The following is a 24,042-nucleotide window of genomic DNA, read 5'->3' as shown; positions in this document are numbered from 1 at the left end:
ATCAACAATCTTAATAGTGGCATGACTGTTGTGGAAATAACCAACCACTTTCTGATTGGATTTGAGCCCACTACACAGGGGGAGGGGTACAAGAGGCTTCACCTCTCCCCAAGGATCTTGCTTGGGGGGAGGAAGTATTCCCTTCATTGGTGCCCACACTGGTAAGGGTCCCATGCTGCTATAAATAAATCCTTACCCATGTTCCTGTACGCTAATGAAACTCATTGGGTCACCAAAAAAAGTACATGAAGGTAGAATGGGGATTGGTTGGGAAGGACTGAAATCAGTAGGACAGGGTAGTATATAAGAGAAGCTACTGGGAGATGGATGTTATCAAGAAAAAAAATTATATATATGAAGATATAATAAAACACATTATTATGCATAATTAATACATGTACTAATAAGAATATAAAATAAGACTTTGAAATATAATGTGCAAAAAGAGAGAAAGCATCACAATTGCCCTTCTTTAAGATTTAAAATACCATGTGAAAAGATAACTATAGATTAGATAAAAGAGAAAAGTGGACATAGCAAGGGTTTGTTGAAGCCCATTAAGAGAAGGGTGTAAGGCTCAGGAGTGACCAAAACCACAGAGAGCACTCTGAGACAAAGATGGAATCTTTTATTTGGGAAAAACACAAGCTGCCAGGACTGACTCTCAAGAACAGAGCAGTCAATTTGGGATTCCAGATAATGGCCTATATAGAGCCACTTGGGGGAAAGTGAGGAAGGGGGAAGTAAAAAAAAAATTTCTGGGCTAAAGAGATGGCTTAGCAGTTAAGCGCTTGCCTGTGAAGCCTAAGGACCCTGGTTTAAGGCTCGATTCTCCAGAACCCACGTTAGCTAGATGCACAATGGAGTACCTGCATTGGAGTTTGTTTGCAGTGGCTGGAGGCCCTGGCAATCCATTCTTCCTCTGTCTCTGACTCTTTCTCTCTCTGCCTCTTTTTCTGTCTATCACTGTCAAATAAATAAATGAATAAATAAATAAATAAATAAATATAAATTTAAAAAGAAGATTTCTTTAGGGGAGATCTAAGATAGCCAGGGTAACACTAGAACAGAAACCAGGTGACTGGAGAGACAAGGGGGGAAATAAGGGAGCAGGGACCTAGACCTGGGTCATTGTTAGGCAAGGAAGGGATAATGGCTGGGTGGTTTCTTGAGGAATGTGGACGACCCTCTTCCTTATGTCTCTGTCACCCTCCTGCTGTCCTCGGTGACTCCATTTTGTCCTGACCTCATAAGACATGCTAGTTTTATAGATTTTTATTTTTTATTTTTATCTTTAATTAATTTTGTATGGAATGTTTGTAGAGGCCAGAGGACAATTATCTTAGGGATTCTTCTGTCTGGCTCTCTAGTACTAGGGGTACAGAGGTGTGCCACCATAGCTGGCTGTTTTATTTACTTATTTACTTTTAATTTATTTTTATTATGGAAACACTTAGTATGGATACATCATGTGCTGGTACCCTATTATCCCTTGTCTCTGCCCCCATCCTGCCAGGTGCCCTCCTTAGTGGGGTTGTTGCTATTCCCCATGGGGTTGTGGGTTATGCATTGTGAAAGCAGTATTCAGTCACTGGGGAGAGTCAGTGCCTCTGGGCACGATATCCCAACCTGTGGCTCTTACCATCTGCCCCCTCTTCTGAAAAATTCCCTGAGCCTTGGTAGGTGTGTTTTAAATCTACTTCAGTAATGAGCTCTTAGGAGCCCTGGATCTGTGCTTTGGTATATGTTGAGTATTTTCAGCGACTGTCTACTTCACCATGCACCGATTTTCAGGCTCACCATTGATGCAGCACTCTTGCTTTCCTCCACACTTCCTCTGTGGCTTCACCTGGGCCTTGATACAAGGGGTGGTTTATTTCCTTGTATCTTGCTACCTTCTGATAAAAGTGAAGTCAGCATAGGATAAATGGGATAAGCATCATTAATTTAGGGAGAGTTTGATGGATGCAGCCCTGCTTATAGCCAAAGACTAGAGGGAGCTTGACATTGGAGACCATAATCTTTGTCTCCATAGGATTCTGACCTGGTTCTCAATTCCAGATATGGGTTCCTTTCCACTGAGTGGACCTCTTAGCCAACCAGAAGGCCATTGGTTACTCACCAAGGCTGTGTGCCACCATTTCATTGGCGTTTGCTTCTTGTCAGGCTGGTAGCTTAGACCCCTGCTTGCTCACACCAGTTTTGGCCATTTTCCCCCAGTATGTATCACTTTCCAGCACTAGATGGGCTAACTGTCTGGGGACTTTCTCTCTACTACATTTCATCCAGGTCACCAGCATATGATATCTTCAACAACAGGATGTTACCTTTTCCCTCAGGCAGGTCATCAATGTTTTGACAGGATCCTGGATTGTTTTGGGGACCTCTTAGGATTCTCTGATCAACAGCTCATTGTGGGTAGCAACCAACTCCTGGTATTGGGAGTTATAGGCCAGAGCCATTTTTTTTTAAGTTAGGCTTCATCCCACCCTCTCCAGGGCCCTTCTTCTCAGACACTCCCCCCATATTAAGGGTTAAATCTTTTAGTCAACCTTTAAGGCTGGCTCTTTTAAAATGAAGTTTTATTGGGGATTTAACTTAGGGCTTCACCCTTGCCAGGGAAACACTTTACTGACTGAGCTTTGTGTGTGTGTGTGTGTGTGTGTGTGTGTGTGTGTGTGATGTGCACAAGTATGTACATCCCAGAGGAGCATGTCAGGTGTCCTCCTCTTTTATCTTTTATCCCATCAATCTGTTTTCTTGAGATAGAGTCTCATTCAACCCAGAGCTTCTGTTTTCACAGGACATTTTTGGTTAGCAATCTCTAGAGATTCTCTGGTCTTCATCCCTCATAGGACTGGAGTTATGGACATAGTTATGGACATAGGCTACACCCAATTGCTTATGTGTGTGCTGAGCACTCAAACTCAGATGGTGTCAAGCCTTCTCAGGCCCTTATGCTTACACAGCAAGTATTGTTAATCACTGAGCTATTTCTCCAACCCCAGCCCTCTTTCTTTTTCTTTTTTTAAATTTTTATTTATTTATTTATTTATTTGAGGGTGACAGACACAGAGAGAAAGACAGATAGAGGGAGAGAGAGATAATGGGCGTGTCAGGGCCTCCAGCTGCTGCAAACGAACTCCAGATGCATGCGCCCCCTTGTGCATCTGGCTAACGTGGGACCTGGGGAACCGAGCCTCGAACCAGGGTCCTTAGGCTTCACAGGCAAGCGCTTAACCGCTAAGCCATCTCTCCAGCCCCAGCCCTCTTTCTTTAATTCTTTTTAATCTGATCTGCTACATGACTTTGATTAAAAGAATGGGATCTGAATTGTACCTTTAGCTCTGGAGAGAGGTACAACTTTCTGAGCTGCTTGAAGATCATGAGGGACTATCTAGCAGGAGGCCTTCTGGTAAGGAACAAAGATATACCATCATTACTTCCCAGAAGAGTTAATACAAAAGGGCCTGCCCGTCATCTGAACATGAAATTGCCTGCTTTGAAAGCAGTATGTTGTAGATGCTTTAAGACAGCATATAAATGCTGCCTACAAATGCAGGTCAATGAACTAGTCCTTTTGGCCATTGTCCAACCTCCATCCTGAGACTATTTTCCACAAAGGTTTCTCTGGCCATTGTCCACTCCCGTTCTAGGAGAGTGTTTTCTCTGCCATGGCTCCTCCTTTCTCAGTGTCTCCTCTGACCCTTGAGCATGCTTCGTGCTATTCTCTAGTCAACTTGTCCTATCTTCTACACGATGCTCTGTGGCTTCTTTGAATTCATTCAGTGGAGTTCACAAGGACTGGGGAGTGGAAATAAGGCCAGAGTGAGAGGCCAGTAACAGGGCTGGGGGGTGGATACAGTGCACATATAGTGAGAAAACAACAAATGCAGACATGAGTTGGAAGAAATGCATAAGAATTGTTGATAATTTTTGTCATAGGTGCCCCCCACGTGGGAGACCATTTGGTAGAGTAGAAATAATTTGCCTATGGAATCAAAAGTCAATAACATTGCAATTACCTCATCTAAAAAAAAAATATTGGTTGTTACCATGTGCTAGATATGTTCAGGATTTTTCTATTCATTCTCTCAGTTTAAATTCACATCCTTGCTATTTGGGATAGGCACAATTGCAAACAATGTGAGGATAAAATAAGAAAAGATATAAGAACTTCCTATGAAAGCACATCAGATTAAAAAAATAATTATCATTTTCATGACAGTACTGTTCTGAAATCTCATCCTGCTGTTCTGAGCTGTGTGACTTGAAAGGCCTGATGGTAAATGTTTGTCATCTCAGTCATATCTCCACCATATTGGCCAAGACTGACGCAAGTTAGCATAGGCAAAGAGCCTGGAACACTCAAGAAATTTCTGGAGCATGGCAGTGATTAACAGAAGTTAGCCTCATCAACATCAGCATGCACATGACAGATGACAGCAGCACTTAAATGTCCATATGCTCAACCTTTCTCTAGAGAAGTGCTATCCAAGTTGAACATGGCTCACTCATATAAAGATCTTAGTGGTCATGCTCACAAATGAAAGTTAAACACTATGCATAATTCAAATGAATTATCTATTTAACCCAGTTTGTCTAATGTATTTCAATACCAGGTCAGTATAGAACCTTCGTGGAATACATCTCATTTATATTGTTAAGTTTTTGAAGTCTGAGGTGAATTCTATATGTATAGAGCATCTTAATATGGATGCTAAATTTTCACTGGAAATACTCTTTTTTTTTTTCCTCAGATTTTTGTAAATTAATAGTTGACAGAGGTAAGATGCACAACCAGATCCTTCAAAAAGTTTTTCATGGGCTAAGAAGATGTCAGTGAAGTATTTGCCATGCAAGTATGAGGATCTGAGTTCAGATCCCAAGTACCCATGTGAAAGCTGGGCATGGTGGAGGGTGCTTATAATCCCAGCACTGGAGGGGAGGATCCTTGCGGTCTTCTGACCAACTACTGTAGCAGAATCAGGTAAGCTCCAGGTTCAGTGGGAGACCTTGACTCAAAAGGTAAGGTGGAGAATGATAGACACCTGATGTTGACCTCTGACTTCCACATGTACTATGCACATATATGTATGCACACACACATGTGAACACATACATACACTGGATAAATAAATAAGACTTTCCCACAAACAAGCAATATTTTAAAATTTAACTGATTTCTTCTTTACAACAAAGTCAAAATGACTTTACCTGCATGTGATAACCACATTATACTTATATAAACCCTATTATAGAAGGGTATTTGTGCCACTCTTCATAGTCAGCTAAAGCTAGGGGCACAATATATATTTCTGTTCTCTCTGACCATGAAGAATTTCTGGACCAGCCCTCCGAGTCTCGCTCAAGAGATAAAGTTACCACTGGAACTTGTAGCGAGGAACATAGAAATAATGACCATTATTGTGAGGTTCTCTAGAATAGAGCTGATGTTGGCAATATTCTTTGATCACACTGATCAGTGCTGGTAAGAAAAAAGCTCTAGGATGGACATGATATATCCAAAAGCTGAGAGAGTTTAATGCAAGCAGCTAGGCTCCGTCCTCCCACCAGCTGAACTGTTGCTGAGAAGGCCGAAGTCCATTTGCTATATGGTTGCCCAAGTATTTGATTGGTAAAAGACAAGAAAATGGGTCCAGAGAAATGGCTTAGTGGGTAAGGTGCTTTCCTGAGAAGCATAGGGATCCAGGTTTGATTCGCCAGTATTCCTTTAAACCAGATGCACAAGATGGCACATGCATCTAGAGTTTGTTTGCAGTGGCTAGAGGCCATGGCACACCCATTCTCTTTTTCTCTCTCTAGTTGCCTCCTTTGCTGTCTGCCAAATAAATAAATAAATAAATAAATGAAAAAAAAAAAAACCAATAAAATGACCTTGTTCCTGAAATAGTAAAATGGTGCAAAAAATCTTAAGATTGCTTATCTTAAGTCTTATTTTAAGGCAGAATAAAATAAAATAGCATAAAACCTAGAGAGCAATGGAGGCATATGGGGAATCCATGAGAAACAGTCAGAGCTCTTCTCTGGTATAGCCATGAAATGCTACTCAGAATGCCAGTCTGTGTTTTCTCTTATTGGTGGAAAAGGCTATCAAAGTGAAAGATAAGAGACAGAATCTCTAGCTGGGATAAACCAAAACATCTTGCAACTTAGAAGAAGTGTAAAGGAGTCATAATAATCATAGACAAATTCATGATGGGCATATTCATAGGTCAGCAATATAAGTATCTGACATCAGGCACTGTGATTTAAGGGATTAATATTCTATAATTTAGTTTGGCCTAATGAAATATACAATGGTAATAAACCTTTATAGTTGGCCATGAAGTTTGATGGACAAAGGGAAACCATGGCTATTGTATCTTTGATCCTTTACAATGAAAAGAACATGACAGATACCATGCCTTTATGCATCAGGATACACACTAAAGTCTACTGTATATCAGCAACAATATGGAGATCAAATAAATTCTCCTATTAGATGTTTTTTGGGAACAACTTTTGTAGAGCTCTTTTCTAGAACTTTCCTTCATAGGGGAGGAAAACTCCTAAGATTTAGGTAGCTTATGTTAAGAGGATCAGAAAAATCATGAATCTTACAGGACTCACGAGTCCCCTCTTCAAAGTGACAGAGCAGTAAATACACTCTGTAGTCGAGGGTTCTTCATCAGAGCTGCCTGCAAATTGTTGAGCTTTCCTGAACTGTCACCCATGTTGGGTTGGACTTATTTACAATGCAGCTGCCGGAGTCCCCAATGGACCTGTAAGTAACCCTCACCCATGTTTTGGTAAGTAACACCAATACATGGATGTAACAAGTTGGATTTGAAGGCTTATTTGGTTAGTTATTGGTGCCTTATTTTAGGAGAATAAATATTCATTCATGTCTTCCCAGAGAAACAATGTTATCACAACCTTAAAAAATAAGTAGTCAATGTGGATAAGCTGCTTCTGAGTTGAATATCAAGATTGAATCAAATTTCATATATTATTATCATTTTCAGCAGACATTTTATAATAAAAACTAAAATCATCCATAGCTCAATTATTGGCCAAAAACAAAGCATGCAGTTAGTGGAGAGGTTGTAACAAGAAGACAGGTCATCAGAGCTTCTCATTTTCTATGCTTTGCATCTCTCAGTAAAGAATATTTATACTTTCTACTCCAAAGTGTGTGTGAGTGCTCAAAGATAGGTTAAAATCCAAAATTGCAACCAGAGCAGATGGGTGATTTACCTGGTATACACAAAAAGTTACCTATGAAAGTGTCATCCCAAGTAATTCCATGTATGTATTCTATAGACGTGATTGTACTTTAAAAGCCTTCATATATTACCATTAATACTTAATAGGTTTGAAATATGTATTAATTATGGTATCGTGGAGTCATGCTAGAGATTATACTCTGCCAGTCACAAATTGAGCAATCTGTGTGAAAATTTTTCTACATTTCACATTTATTCTTCAAAAATGCTGCACTTAGATTTTTATATTGTACTTATTACATTCTAGAGTAGCATATGATTTCCTTATTGATTATGTTTGCTGTTTATTATCTGTCTCCTTGAAAAAAATTTAAGCTTTATGAGAAAAGTTATTTTTTGAGTGCTATGTAAGTGATGTTCAGGTGACATTCCTGAACTGTGTTCATATTTCTTAAAATTAACAAGCACAAAACTAGGTGCATGTGCACATGTTATCCTAAACATACTCTGAAAATATTTGTCAAACTTAGTGAAAGAGGTTTCTTTTTAGGAAAGTAAGTAAAGTAGGAGACTAATTCCACTTTTCCTGAGGATGTTCCTTGGCCCTGTGTGTAAGAAGCAGGGGCAACAGGAACATTGGAGGAATGGGAAAGTTCTTTACCTTGGCTTTTCTAGAGAATTCCTGGCTACATGCCTTTGCAGATGACAGCCAGTTACCCTAATTGGCTTGGGAGAGCATAGGGCTGAGGAAGAAATATGGAAGAAATCAACCCAGTTACTTGGAAGAGAGAGAGAGGTTAGGAAGGTGGCATATTTCTTGAAATGCTAAGAGGTTGTTTTACACTTTAATCTGTCTTTATCCTTTCTTCTGCTAGCTAGTAGTTTGAATATCAAAGAGAGTAGAGATTCAGAGGAAGAAGGTGTTAGGGTTTGATAAGTTCCCTCAAAGGCTCCTGTATTAAAGGCTTGGTCAGTCTTTGTTACTATTGGGAGATGATGCAATCTTGGCACAGTGCAGTCTAGTGGAAGGAAGTGGAGTCATTGAGGACATGGCCTTGAGGGGGTTTGGAGTCCTGACATCTTCCTCTCTCTCTCTGCTTCCTACTTTCCTTGGGTAAGTAGGCTTCCCCCACGGTGTTCTCGTGTGATGTACTCTACTGCCAGAAGTTCAGGGTCGCAGGCCAAGGGACCATTGAAATTAAAAGGCCTTTCGTTATGCCTTCTCTTCTAAAGCAGTTTCTACTTTCCTAGAAGACATAATTGTTTCTTTAAGGGAAAGTTGACCCTTCCTGGAAGTTTTCAATTCCAGGGAAGATTGCCTTTTTTTCCTCCAGAAATCTTGATGTTACACAGACACCTGATATCAGGAGTGAACCCACATCCAGTAGACTTTCTTTAAAAATCCCAACCTGAGTCTCTGAGTGGGGTTTTTGGTTTCTGAGAATCTTCTCTTGTTCTCTTTTCGAGAAAGAGCTCTGAATTCGTTTCTTCTCTTAAGCTCTCCTCTTTAGGCCCTCAATCCTAAAACTCTAAGCTATAAGAACATCTTTCTAAACCTTTTTCCCAGGTCTATGGATTTCATCCATTGAAATTCATGAGACAAGAATCCAGGGCTGGAGAGATGGCTTAGCGGTTAAGTGCTTGCCTGTGAAGCCTAAGGACCCCGGTTCGAGGCTCGGTTCCCCAGGTCCCACGTTAGCCAGATGCACAAGGGGGCGCACGCATCTGGAGTTCGTTTGCAGAGGCTGGAAGCCCTGGCGCGCCCATTCTCTCTCTCTCCCTCTATCTGTCTTTCTCTCTGTGTCTGTCGCTCTCAAATAAATAAATAAATTTAAAAAATTTAAAAAAAAATATTTAAAAAAAAAAAAGAATCCAGAAGGCCATTGTCTCTAAGAGCTTCGTGTGACCTGTGATCTTCTGGCCCTCTCCTTCCTTCCTGAGTTATTGCACACTCAAGAACCAAGATAAGGCTCCAGCTCCCTCAAAGGGACTCCAAAATCCTGTATCAGTAGGAATTTTTTTTTTTTTTTTTGTTTTTTGTTTTTTGAGGTAGGGTCTCACTCTAGCTCAGGCTGACCTGGAATTTACTCTGTAATCTCAGAGTAGCCTTGAACTCTCGGCGATCCTCCTACCTCTGCCTCCCAAGTGCTGGGATTAAAGGTGTGCGCCACCGCGCCCGGCAGGAATGTTTTTTTTAAAAAAATATTTTATTTATTTATTTGAGAGAGAGATTCAGAAATAGGCTGGTAAAGAGAGAGAGAATGAATGGGTGCACCAGGGCTTCCAGCCACTGCAAATGAACTCCAGATACATGCTCCTCCTTGTGCATCTGGTTTACGTGGTTCCTGGAGAGTCGAACCTGGGTCCTTTGGCTTTGCAGGCAAGCACCTTAACCACTAAACAATCTCTTCAGCCCCATTAGGAATATATATATATATATATATATATATATATATATATATATATATATATATATATATATATATATTTGAAGACTTGAGGCTCCTGGAGGAATCAGAGAGAAGTTGTGTCTCCAGGGAAGATACAGTCTCTGAGCTGATTGATGATGAAGTGAGAGTTTGAAACATGAGGAGGAGGGACATTCTTCTAGTGGAAACAGTAAGCATTTGACATACAGGCATAAATAACAAGAAAACATGTAAAATGTGATGGACCATTTGGGAGCTGTGAAGTTCAAGGTGAAATATGGCAGGAAGTGAGGCTGGCTAGATGGATGTGAGTTGATGAGAGACCTTGTATTTATATTGAGAAGTTTATATTTTTATCCTAAAGGAAATATGAAGACATCACAAGATTCCATCAGAGAAGACCAGATTTGTGTGTTTGAAAAGATTACCCTGAAAATGATAAGTTGAGTTGGAATGAGTCAGTGGTGTTAGGAGAATTTTGAGTAAGAAAATAATATCATTAGCCCACCCAAGCCTGAAATAAATATTTTTTGTGATACTTAGGGGATCAAAATTTAGAAAGAATTAGTGATTGATTATATCCTTAAATGTATTCTGATTCATTTTTGGGTATCTTGATTTGTAAATTTGAGTGATGTTTTAATTTTTCAGTTTGCCTTAACAGAGTACCATACTAAATGACTTAAAAATGACAAAGAGGAGGAAAAGATTGAGTAAAGGAAAGGTGGGGAGAGGATTAATCAAAATCTAAGAGGGGGGCTGGAGAGTTGGCTTAGTGGTTAAGCACTTGCCTGTGAAGCCTAAGGACCCCAGTTCAAGGCTCGGTTCCCCAGGTCCCACGTTAGCCAGATGCACAAGGGGGCGCACGCATCTGGAGTACGTTTGCAGAGGCTGGAAGCCCTGGCGCGCCCATTCTCTCTCTCTCCCTCTATCTGTCTTTCTCTCTGTGTCTGTCACTCTCAAATAAATAAATAAATAAAAATTAAAAAAAAATCTAAGAGGGTATAAAAAAGTCATATGGAAGCCTACTTTTTTGGACAATGGCACATCTAGAAGCCACAGATTGTTACTAGAATTTTTTTTTTTTTTTTCATTGCCAGGATGGGATACCTTCCAGTGAGTTGTTGGCTAGGGAAGTCCCTAATACCCCGCCTCCCAAATTACAGGCTATTGCCAAGGCTCTTGGTTTTCCACCAGATATAGAGGGTGAGACACTATTGCTGAAGACTCTACATGCTTTGGCTGCAAAGTCACTGAGAAACCTTGCTGGAGCTGAGTTGAAAACCTCTTCCCTATAGACCAGCCGATAGAAAGCTAGAAAAAGGTATGCTGCATGCAATGCTGTGGGAGAGAGAGAAGTAATCAGTGGACCCTGCACACCTTAAATTGGGTCAGCCAGGCCAAATGAGCCAACAGGTGCAATAGTGACATGTCTATTATGGGGGAAACCAACCACTCTGTAATTGGACTGGAGACCCACTCCATGGGAGAGAATACATGCCTGATAATAAATGCCTATGATGAGATAAGTCTCTTTTTCTTATTCTTATAAGAATACCACTCATAACAGAATAAGCTCACCCTACTCCAAAGTATTATAGAGTGATGAAGGCAGGTGTCAGACCACAGCAAGGTAAGAAGTTAAGACCAGGGAGAAAGGAAGATGTTTCAAAGATAGCGAACATAAGCACTGTGCATAGTCATTATGGCATGCTGAATAATGTCTCCCTAAAGATAAGCCTTTTCCATTTCCTGAAACCTGGGCCTATGCTATCTTACATGGTAACAAAGAATCTTTGTAGCTATAATTAAGCTATGGATCCTACGGTGGTGGTGGTGGTTATTCTATTTAACCTGTGAGATTTTATGTGGTCATTGGGATTTTTATCAGGGAAGTTGGAGGTCAGAGAAGAAAGAAGATGTTGCAGGGCTGGCTTTGAAGAGGAAGGGGCCAAACCATGCAGACAGCCCTAGAAGTGGCCACAATGCAGACAGCTCCAGGAGAAGTGGAAGGGTCCAGAGAAGAGTGCCCTCAAGACTCCAAGGAAACTCATTTTTTAGTCTTCTGACCTTCAGAAGGATATGATTATAAATTTGTGTTGTTTTATAATACTAGCATCATTGTTATTTGTTTTGGTAGCCAGTTGAATTTGGTTAATCAACCAGAGAACTTTAGACACATTTCTAGGGTTAATGTAAGACAAGTATATAGACTACATAGTAAAACATAAATATGCTGTGTAGTGGTGTACTCAAATATATGATAGACTCTGATTACATAAGGCATTTGTAAGTTTTGTACCTTGCAATATGCTATATTTATTTTTTAATTACTTATGTACACAGTGTATACAGTCATGTTAGTACCATCGTTAGCCTACTCCCTGTCCTCCCCCCTCCACAGGGACCCTCCTTATTGGGGAATATGGGTGTGCATTTTGGGGTTAGCCATCAGTTATGGGTAAGAGGCAATGTCTCTGTGCATAAAATTCCAGTACTTTGTTAGACTATTAAAGAACTAAGTGGATTTACATATTTTTATACATGATGGAACCACTAAGAATAGTTATTTCTGAAGTGAAAAACAACACCTGGGCCTGGTGATGTGGCTCAGTAGAAGAGCATTTCTCCAGCATGTGCAACACAGGGCATGTGATCAGCAGTAGCAGTCCAGAATGACAAATGTAAACAAAGAAACCAACAGACAAGTTCAGATGGGTGATATAAACAGAGCTCAAACATTTAAAATCGTGTTTACAATCATCAAAGTTCAGGAAGAGTTGATTGCTTTAGTGTTTCCTTATCACTTGTAACAGCAGAGGTATTTCTGTGTCAAGAATATCCTTTAATGAGGCAGAAAAAAAAGTCATCTTGTTGCCTTTCCTTAATCTCAGGGCTTAGATTATCCTGTATCATTTTCTTATTTTGAGGGTCATAAGAGCACAGTTATATGAGAGCCATCTTAGACATACAAAAATAACAGAGCTTCCTTTTATATTTCAATTTCATAATAAGACGATTTCAGGCTGACCCGGGCTGTGTGATGCACTAATATCTAATCATAGCAGACAATGGAGATAGTAGTTCTAAGAGCCGGTCTTTCCTTCAACTGGAAAATTTGCCAGCAAATGTTTATTTTATGAGAATGCTTCCCTTTCCCCATTGAGTTTATGTCATATAATGAATTCTGGCTCAATTGCAACACTAAAGGCAATATCCAGAAATGACTCATATCCCCTGATCTTATGATTGTCTGTGGGTACATGCATCACATTATTTACTTGCACCCACATTTCACAGATAATTGCACCATTGTAAATTTCTAAGCCATCACATGCCTTTAAAATATGCCCTTCTTTCAATATAGAAGAGTCCACTTTTAGAGCCAGCAGATTCTGGAATATCTTGGAAGTTCTCTCTTTCAAGAACCAGATGAGAAGCTAAGACAATTGTCCCTTCATTGTCCTGTAACCCTCCCATGTGACCTGTCCTGATGGTGGCATTTTCAGTGGTTACTTCTTGGCTTTGCAATTTCTGCTTAGAATTCATCTTTCCTGTAAATGCTTAAATAGAAGAGCTTAGTGGCTATGTTTGAATATCCCCCACTCCCCAATAGTAATAATTAACAATATCATCATGTTGAGTATGTGCTATACAACTTGCTAGATATACATGATTTCTCTTGTCATGTGACATGCGCACTATTAAATCTACATTACAGATGGATTACAGAATGGAGACTCATGGAAGCTAATAGAAGCTCAGCATGTTGCTGAAGCCAGCCATAAAGTTAAAATAAATTCAGAAAGAAGGATTGAAGTCATTCAGTCATAAGTCATTTTTTTTTCTGACTCTATTTGCCTTTTACAGTATAGGTAGTACAGAATAAATTATGAATGGATAGCTAATATTTTTAAATGTGCCTATACAACTTTTAAAATGCTAATAGATATTGTATTTAAAAAGTAGAATGATGAGCTGGAGAGATGACTTAGCAGCTAAGGCAGTTGCCTGAGAAACCTAAGGACCCAGGTTCAATTCCCCAGTACCCATATAAAGCCAGATGCACAGGGTGGTACAAGCATCTGGAGTTCATTTGCAGTGGCCAGAAGCCATGACACTTGCGTTCATTCTTTCTCCACGTGTTCCTCTCTCTATCAAATAAATAAATACATTTTTTAAAAAAAGTAGAATGATTCAATGTTGGAACACATTCATTAGTATTTTTTTAACCTGTAAAATGTTAGAGAATCCCGAACTACATGTTGAAGATCAATTCAATCTTGGTGTAAGTTTTGTGCAAGTCTAATGTGATGTCTTTTCTAGGGTAAAGAATTAGAGCAGGACAAGGGCATACAGGAAGGTTCCAGTTTGCTACCAAGGATTGGAAACTTGACTAATTATCCAGCAAGTGATCAGGCTGAAATGAAGACAGGGAGGTTCAAGGGTAGGATCCTACCCATCCTATCAGATAGAAGCAATGTTCTGTAGTCACCATCTTGAATTTCTTATTTATCTTTCAATTTCTGTTCTATATGTGAAGTCTGAGCATAATGGAACATGTGCTGGGAACCTGGAACCTTGGATCACAAGCAAGTTCACCTTAGAGGTGATCTTGGACATAAGATACCTCTATCTGCAGTATCTGTGATGCACACATAGAAAATATCAGAACTTTCCATTTGCGGAATGATGGACTGTGCTGGTGTTCATCTGAGGGTATCTCCATGGCTAAGGGAATATGAGATTAATTTATAAAATGAAATTAAGGATGGGTAATTATGGAGTTTGAGAGTTCATAGAAAGAACAGAAAAACAATTTGTTAGGTTTTTTTTTTTTTTTTTTTTTTTTTTTGTAAACAGGTCTTATTAAGTCCAGGCTGGCCTCAAATGTTCTATGTAGCCAGGTATGATCTTGAATTTCTGATCCTCTTGCCTTTATCTCCCAAGTGCTGTTATTGCAGATAAGAGCCATCATGCCTGCTTTTATTATTTTTTGGTCTTTTAACGTAGGGTCTCACTTTAGCTGAGGCTGACCTGGAATTCACTATATAGTCTCGGGGTGGCCTTAAACTTACAGCAATTCTCTTACCTCTGCCCCCAAGTGCTGTGATTAAAGGTGTGTGCCGCCACACACCTTTACTCTTCTTACTATATTTTTTTCATAGGAATTCATCATTTTATTTTTGACTGGGTCCAACAACTCATGTAGCTTTCCCTTAGGATGAAAGATCTTTTAGAGAAAAAAATATGGCCTCCAAAGTTTTTCATTATTATTATTTGTGTGTGCACATACACTTGCACATGTGTGTACACATGCCACAACATGCATATTGAGGTCAGAGAACAATTTTAGGATGTTTGTCTTCTCCTTCCACTTGGAACTGCAGAAGATCTTGGATATCAAAAAATATCATCAGAAAAGAAAAACCTCTAGAGGGATCATCATATTGGATTGAAAGCTGCACTGCAAAGCCATAGTAGTAAATACAACATGGTACTGTGATGGGGTTTTATTTTATGTGGTTTCAAATGCAACCCCCAAACCTGAGCTTGTGTCTGTTTTAACAAATAATTAGTAAAACAAACTGAGAAGTAGACACTGGCAGCAACAAAATCTTACCTGTGGTGAAAACCTCAGGTACTGGGAAATGAATAGTCCATGAGTCAGAAAGGAGACAAAAGCCCCTTTGGGGCTCCTATGGGCCTTTTTATTATGAGTCTGGGGCTGAATCCAGAAGAAGCCAGCATACCTGGGTGCAGAGTACAGAAGGGGCTGGGCTTGTATTCTGCCCACATCTGAATAATTCCAGATCTGTGGGAGCTGCTGCAGAGAGCAGGGTGGATGTGTGATATAAGCAGCCACATTTGTAAGAAGCCAGAAATCAGTTTAAAATTTCTCTTATGAGTCTTTCTCCATCTTCCTTTCAATACAGCCATAAAAACAGACATATAGATCAATGAACAGAATAGAAGATCCAACTCTTAGTTCAAGCAGTTACCTGGTCTTTGACAAAGGTGCAATAATGTACATTGGAGAGAAAATGCAGCAATTTCAACAAATGCTGCTGGAAAAATTGGATAACCACATGTAAAGAAATACAACTAGATTTCTCCTCTCACTATGAACAAAAATGAACTCCAAATGGATTAAAGACCTAAATATAAGACCTGAGAACCTTAAATGACTAGAAGAAAAAAATATGTGGATATTTTCATGATGTGGGAGTGGGGAAAGACTTCCTGACATATACCCAAGTAGCCCAGGAAATTAAAGAATCACTCAACCCATGGGGTATCCTAAAACTTCACCAGCTGTACCACTGATAGAGGCCTAATATCTAGAATCTACAAAGAACTCAAAAAGCTAAGCAAAAAAGAAAAAAAAAAAATCAAACAATAGACTCAAAAAATGGGGCAGAAAACTGAACAAAGAATTCTCAAAGAAAGAAATACAAATGGCCAGTAACTCACTTAAAGAAATGTTCAAAATCTTTAGATGTCACGAAAATGCAAATTAAAATAACTGTGAGGTTCCACCTTATTCTAGTCAAGATGGCAATTATTAAAATAAAATGACAATAATGATTGGTAAGGATGTGGGGAAAGAAGAGCCCTCACTCACTGCTGGTGGGAGTGCAAACTTGTACAATCGCCATGGAAATCAGTAGGTAGACTCCTGAAAAAGATGGAAATAGAGCTACCATCTCTCCTCTACTGGGCATCTACCCTAAGGACTCCACTTTTCACTTCAGAGATCCTTGATCCACCTTGTTTATAGCTGCTCTATACACAACAGCTCTATACACAATAGCTAAGAATTGGAATCAATTCCAGGTGACCATTGCCTCATGAATGCACAATGAAAAAGTGGTACATATACACAATGGAGTTCCACTCAACAGCAAGGAAAAATGAAATCATGACATTTGTAGAATGATGGATGTGGGAACGAATCCTACTTGGGGAATTCACACAAGCATAGCAAGACGACTGCCACATGCTCTCCCTCAGCTGTGGTTCCTAACCTGGAACAGCTTGAGTTGCAGGCATACCTGACAGACAACTTGAGGAGCAGGCAATAGGAATAGAAGGTTCTGGGGGAAGGAGAATGGGACGACAGGGGAAATATACTTAAAACTAAAGCCAAAATGAATGAGTACCATAGAAATCTTTCTCCTGAACAAAAGACTAAAATATTCCTCAGTAGATGTTTGGGGGATCATCTGGACAGCCCTGGAGAAGCTGTGATGAAGCCTAGTCCTAAAACACTTGGCTCTGACTTTTAACTCCCAGTACCAGAAATCACTTAAACCCCACATTGAGCTGTTGGTAGGACATACCTACAAGATGCCCCACACAAGACAGGTTTCTGTCAAAGCACTTGATTGCGGGGCTCCTTCCTGCACAGGTAGTGCCAAGGGAAGGACCAGGCCTGCTGGTTTCTCCCCAGGGGTTGAGGGGATGATGAGCGTCGGACGACTCAGAAACCTCTCCTGGCCACCGGAGAAAAACCACAGTGAGTCGGGAGTCTTTGCAATGCAGGAACAACTCGCTTTATTACTCTGAGCAGTTGCCTATATCATGTTGGGGATGAAGGCGGGGATTTTAGGGTGGGAGAAGAGGTAAGGGCCAATAGTAAACTTTAACTATTGAAATGGTAATTACAATTACCAGGAGGAAGTAGCAGGCCAGAAGCCCTTAGGCATCCTGCTGAGTCATAGCTGGCCAGAGACAGGTTGCCAAACTTTAGCTAGGCTCAGGAAGTTCCACTAGGCCTCACGCCTGGGCCTTTCAGGGCCCAACACTTGATTATTTGCCTGAGGTAAAATATAAGACCTTCTGCTAAAGACACCACAAGCTGGTGATGTAGAACATCAAAAGATAATACTGGAAGGAAGCCAATTAGTTCCCTGATGGCTAGACTGTACCATGCTGGAAAGTGCTACATTAGCTGTTGGGAAAAATGCCCACCAAGGTGAGCAAGCATGGGACCCTGACATATGATATTAACCAGCCATACAAGATGTCCATACCTGGGCAATAGGGGTGCCCAGCCTAGGTGGGTAACCAATGTCTCTCTGATTGGCTTAGAAACCTGCTTAGTGGAAAGGAACTCTTAGCTAGTACTGGGAACCAAGTCAGAATCCTGTGGAGTTGAGGGTCATAGACTCCAGTGAGAAGCTCCCACTAGTCTTTGGCCCAAAGAAAGGCTACATCCATCAAAATCTCTCTTAATTAACTATGTTAATTCCCTTTAGCCTATTCTGATCTCACTCTCAGTTGGAGAATCAGTTTTGTTTTGTTTTTATCATAGAAGGCAATAAAAACCAGAGATAGCTAAAACCTATCAACATGACAAGAAGAGATAGCAGAAAAGGGAGAGAGGCAGATATATAGAGAGATGGGCACACCAGGGCCTCCAGCCACTGCAAATGAACTCCAGATGCATGTGCCACCTTGTGCATCTGGCTTACATGGGCATTAGGGAATTGAACTTGGGTCCTTAGGCTTTGTAAACAAGTACCTTAAGAACTAAGCCATCTCTCCTGCCCAGCTGATGCTTTATAATGAGATGAGCCACCTATGGCACATCAGCCAGGGTCCTGGTGAAATCATGGGAATTGGTGAGATGAGCAAGAGTGCTGTTGTCAAGGCAAGCCTGGTAACCTGTGCCAGGGTGAAGGAGACAGACACTGAAGATACTCAAAACACACCAAAGCAGAATCCTCGAAATTACTGAGAGCTCAACAGTAAAGCAGACTTAAAACACACCCACCAAGGCTCAGAGAATTTTGTGGAAGAGGAGGTGGAAACAAGTGTCCAGAAGCATTGCCCCCACACCCATGATGGATTGCTGCTCTCACAACTCATAATCCATAACCTCACAGTGAATATCAGCAGCCCCACTGAGGAGGGGGCCCAGTGGAATGGGGGCAGGCAGGAGGAGAATGACGGAACCAACACCTGATGTATTCATCCAAAGTTTCTACTTAATAAAAAAAAATAATGTATTTCCAACAATAAGTCAGTTTTCCTATGTAGGGTCCACAAATTACAAATCTCTCACCTAATGTGGTGAGTACATATGTTTTGGAAATAGATTTTTATTGCAAAGGCAGCCTGGTGCCCTTATGAATTGTCCATAGCTGCTCTCGCATTACAATGTCAGAGCTGAGTAGTAATGGAAACTGTACATCACCTAAACCTTTCTTATCTGTTTCTTTACAAAAAATAGTTTCTGCATGTCTTAAGAGGTGTTAGCACTGACTTTGATCACATGTTCCCTGGAAGACTTACATTGTTAGGAAGCTAGTCAATTATTAGCAGGGTTGAAAGTCACTGAGTACAGATTCCAGCCTCATGATTTGCAGCTTGTAAAACCAGGAAGTAGAACAGCAGGACTTTGATTATTGCCTCCCCACAATAACAACAACAAAAATGGGATCTGAGTTAAATCTTTTGTCCTAGGTAGAGGTATAATCTTCCTTCCGTCCATTGTCCCTTTCTTCCTTCCTTCCTTCCCTCTCTCACTCCCTCTTTCTCATTTTCTCTCTTTCTTTCTTCTTTCTTTTTTGGTGTGTGTGTAGCATATTGTGTGTGTGTGTGTGTGTGTGTTGTGTGTAGTATATGGCGTGTGTGTGTGTCTTTGTTGTATGCAGATGTACATGCCCAGTGTGCACAGACATGGAAGTCAGAGAAGGGCAGCAGGTGTCTCCACACCCATTAGCTCTGAGGTTACAGGCATGCACAGCCACACCTGGATTTTCACATGGGGATAAAACTCTGAAAATGATTGCTGTGAAAGTGCTCTTGCCTGCTGAGCTTGCTCCCCATTTCTGAAACCTAACATTTTAAACTGCCCGTATAATCACAAGATCCCTGCCTAGTCAAAGGCTCTCTGTTAAAGAATAAATACATATCATTGTCCCCTTCCCTAAGAGTTAATCCAAATGGACTTGTCAATCGCCTGGACTTGTCAAACACCACTCCAGAAAGCTGTTTATTCTAGACTTTTAAAAAACACAGTATAAAGCCAACTAAAGTTGTAGGTTGACACAAGTGGTCTCTGTGACCATTGTCTGCTTCCAACCCTTGGCAGTGTTTTCCTTTTCAATGGTCCAGTTGGCCATTTATCACTCTCATTCCTTATGATCTTCCCCCAAATTCACATAAAAAAGCCAGGCACGGTGGTGCATGCTTTTAACCCCAGTGCCTGAGGAATCAGAGATGGGTGAATTCCTGCAGCTCATTGTCCAGCCAGTCTAGCATCCCTTACAAGTGCTCCACTTTACTCCATAGGCGACTCTAACTATCTTCTTCACTATGCTCTGTGTGTATGCAATCTTTTAATGGAGATAAAAATGAGCAAAACGATTGAGGAGCTCAGATGAGACCAAACCACGACCATGGTAAGAGGTTGAGACTTAAAGATAAACAGCAAACAATCTATTCAGGAGAATATACCTTTGACACTTAGTCTTTCCTTGTCCCTACAGCTTTAGCAAGTTGTTTGTCAGACAGGTATAAGAAGATTCCCACAACCGTGCATTTAAAAATGACCATGATAATATCAAAAGTAATACAAATACTAAATGTTGCAGCAGTTATCATAAGATATGGATATCAGGGTCACCCAACACCATTCTCTGTAACCACACAATGTGTTGTCAAAGCTGCCTTTGGATAGTCATGTTTTTATTGTCACATTCTTTTAACTTTTTTTCTTTTCTTTTCTTTCTTATTATTTTTTCTCAATTTTTATTAACATTTTCCATGATTATAAAAAATACCCCATGGTAATACCCTCCCCCCTCCACACTTTCCCCTTTGAAATTCCATTCTCCATCATATACCGTCCCCATCCCAATCAGTCTCTCTTTTATTTTGATGTCATGATCTTTTCCTCCTCTTATGATGGTCTTGTGTAGGTAGTGTCAGGCACTATGAAGTCATGGATATCCAGGCCATTTTATGTCTGGAGGGAGCACATTGTAAGGAGTCCTACCCTTCCTTTGGCTTACATTCTTTCTACCACCTCTTCCACATTAGACCCTGAGCCTTGGAATGTGTGATCGAGATGTTACTCAGTATTCCAGTCACTTCTTTCCCACACTGTGATACCTTCTGAGTCGTCCCAAGGTCACTGCCATCTGAAAAGAGAAGATTCTCTACCCAAAGTGAGAGTAGCATTAATATAAGGGTGTGAACATTAACAGAAGTGCTTACTGGGCAGTTTGATAAGCATAGCATATACATTGATATTCATGTTTTAAGTGCTTTCTTCTTAAATGCGAATCAAATAGCCAAAGATTGCTAGGTTTTCCAAAGAAATTTATAGAAATATGTAAAAACAGGGACATTTGGAGGAAACAAGGACAATATGTGGAGTAAAACAACAAACACAAACAACAACAAAAATTAAAACAGGAGATTTCCCTTCACAGTATTCTACATAAAAGGAGCAGGATAATTTTTTTTTTTAAAGCAGGAAAACAGAAGGTGGGCTAGATATCTAAAGTGAATCAGTGCTGGGGAAACAGTTCAGTTGGTTAAATGTTTTCTTTGCATGTGTGAGGACTAGCATGCTCCCCAAAGTCCACATAAAAAAAAGGCCAGGCATGGTGGTGCATGCTTTGAATCCCAGTTCTGGGAGAATCAGAGATGGGTGGGTTCCTGGGGCACATTGGCTTGCCAGTCTGGTTTAATTGGCAAGTTCCAGACTAATGAGGGAGCTCCTGTCTCAAAAAATAAGGACAACTCCTGAAAAATAACATCTGGGATTGTCCCCTGTTCTGCACAGACACATGCACAGCCCTGTGCCTGAACATACATAAACATGTGCACACAAGCAAGTAAATATGCACAGCATTTAAACACAGCAATAAAAAAGTGGAAGATAAAATCAAGAAAGTATCTCATGGAAATATGCAAGAACAAATCAAGGATGACAATAGAATTCAGGAGTTTTCCCAAGAATTAAAGCAAAACATAAACTAATACTAATTAACCACCTTGTCTAGAATGGGAGAAGAGCAAGGAAGAGGAAGAAATAGAAAATAAAGTGACAATGAAAACATGCAGCAAGTTTCTAGTCTGCACAAGGACACATGTACATATGCTGGAGTAGCCAAAAGAATTGTTAGCTCCAGGCATGAAGACAACAAGGCAAGTCACCATGGAGTTTCAGGACATGGAGCATTAAGATCAGGAGTGAAAACAGACTTGGATTTTCAGCAGCTATGCCTTAGAGTAAGGCGGAAGAACAGTATAGGTTGAGCATCCCTTATCTGAAATGGTTAGGACTTGATATGTTCTAGATGTCATTTATTGAAATCTGAGATATTTCTTTATACATAATGAGATACTGTGGGGATGAGACCTAAATCTGAACATGAAATTCACCTACCTATCACAGATGAAAGTTTTTTTTTTTTCTCTTCAGGATAGTGAATAAACATTTCATAATCTGTGAAAAACTAATCAAAAAGGAGAAAATTACCAACTCCAAGAAAAAAAAAACATGTGTTAAAATAGAATACACAAAGCTTATCTATAGACATTATTCAAATAATTAGGAATGGCCTAAATATTGCTACTTGTAAGCCTTGTGCTACAATGATAGAGAATATGGGAGAAGAAAATGTTCATGTTTTGATAGCATTGCAATAGAAATAAGCCCACATCCTTCATAGTAGGCAGTCAGAAAATGCCAAAAAAGCAATTAAAAAACCCTGTGGCATTTCAGTGCAAAAATAACATTTTATAAATAAATATTTAGTCCTGGGGAGATGGCTTGGTAGTTAGAAGCACTTGCTTGTAAAGCCTTCTGCCCAGGATTTAATTCTTCAGAACCCATATGTGATGGTTTGATTCAGGTGTCCTCCATAAACTTAGGTGTTCTGAATGTGAGGTTCCCTGCTGATGGACATTTAGGAATTAACGCCTCCTAGAAGCAGTGTGTTGTTGGGGTGGGCTTATAGGAGTTATAGCCAGCTCCCCCTTGCCAGTGTTTGGCACATTCTCCTGTGCTATTGTCCACCTGATGTTGGCCAGGTGGTGATGTCCACCCTCTGCTCATGCCATCGTTTCACCTGCTGTCATGGAGCTTCCCCCTCGAGTCTATAAGCCAAAACAAACCTTTCCCCCCGCCCCCCATAAGCTGCTTTTGGTTGGGTGATTTCTACCAGCAATGCAAACCTGACTGCAACACCATACAAGGCGAGATTCACAAAGTGGTGCATACATCTGGATTTCATTTGCAGTAGCAGGAGGCCCTGGCACACCCACAGTCTCTCTCTCTTTTTCTTTCTCTCCATAAGAAATAAATCTGTAAAAAAATGCCTAGTAAAATTATTATTAAAAGTAAATAATCAAATGTCCATTTGGTAGGTTTGCAAAACCAGACCAAATGGTGGACAGAGAAGAGACAAGGAAGATACTTTTTTTCCACCATATTTATTTGTACACCTTCTACTTAAAATTTCCCCAAAAGGCTTTGTTTTCAGCCTGTGGTCCTATCAGAAACTGATGGAAACTTTAAGACATAGAACCTAGTGGAAGGACGTTGGGTCATGTGAAGGAGTGCCCCTGCAGGGTAGATTGGGACCCTGGCCCTTCGTCTTTTTCCTTTGTTTTCTGGATGCCACGAGGTAGTCAATGTCTCTCTGCGCGTGTTTGCACCAGAATGCGCCACTTCACCCCAGGCCCCTAAGCCACAGAGTCAACCAACCATGGTGTGAACCCTTCCAAATTGTTAGCCAAAATAACCAAAGCATTTGCTACACTAGTGAAAAAAAAAAATGACTAACATGGGTTTGATAGAATAATTTCACCTTTTAAACTTTATTTTTACAATTTGTTTATATGTGTCATTTGGAAACATTGGATTTAAAAAGATTCCTAATTGCCATTGAGTCACTAAAATATTATATTTGTTAATAGGAAAAATAATAATAATGTAAGTAATAGCAAAACAAGTAAATTATTTCAAGGTAAAATAGATTGACAGATATCAAACAAGTTCTTAAGTGATGAAATTCAAGTTAATGCATTGGAATGTGAGTAAAATAGCCAAGAGTTCAAGAAGACAAAAACACATCTAGGTGGCCTGCTATTCTCTGCTATTTTCCCTTAAATCTGTTTGCCGTTCTGTAAGCTGACAACATTCAGAGACTAGTGAGCCTAATTAGAAAGCAGAAAGTAACAAAACTCTTAGACAAAACTTGGTGTATTTTCACAATAATGAGGAAGATAAAAATATTAAAAATTGGAGATTAGGACCACAAGTCAGGAAGACTTATTGAAAACCGAGGCTTTCTCATGTACCCATGAGGGCTAAGCCCCTGGAATAATGACCACCCGAAACAGACCAGCCTTCACAA

Source organism: Jaculus jaculus, chromosome 6 (genome assembly GCF_020740685.1).
Source record: "Jaculus jaculus isolate mJacJac1 chromosome 6, mJacJac1.mat.Y.cur, whole genome shotgun sequence".
Taxonomy (NCBI): Eukaryota; Metazoa; Chordata; class Mammalia; order Rodentia; family Dipodidae; genus Jaculus; species Jaculus jaculus.
The sequence above is the reverse complement of the archived record's forward strand: the minus strand, read 5'-3'. Positions refer to the sequence as shown.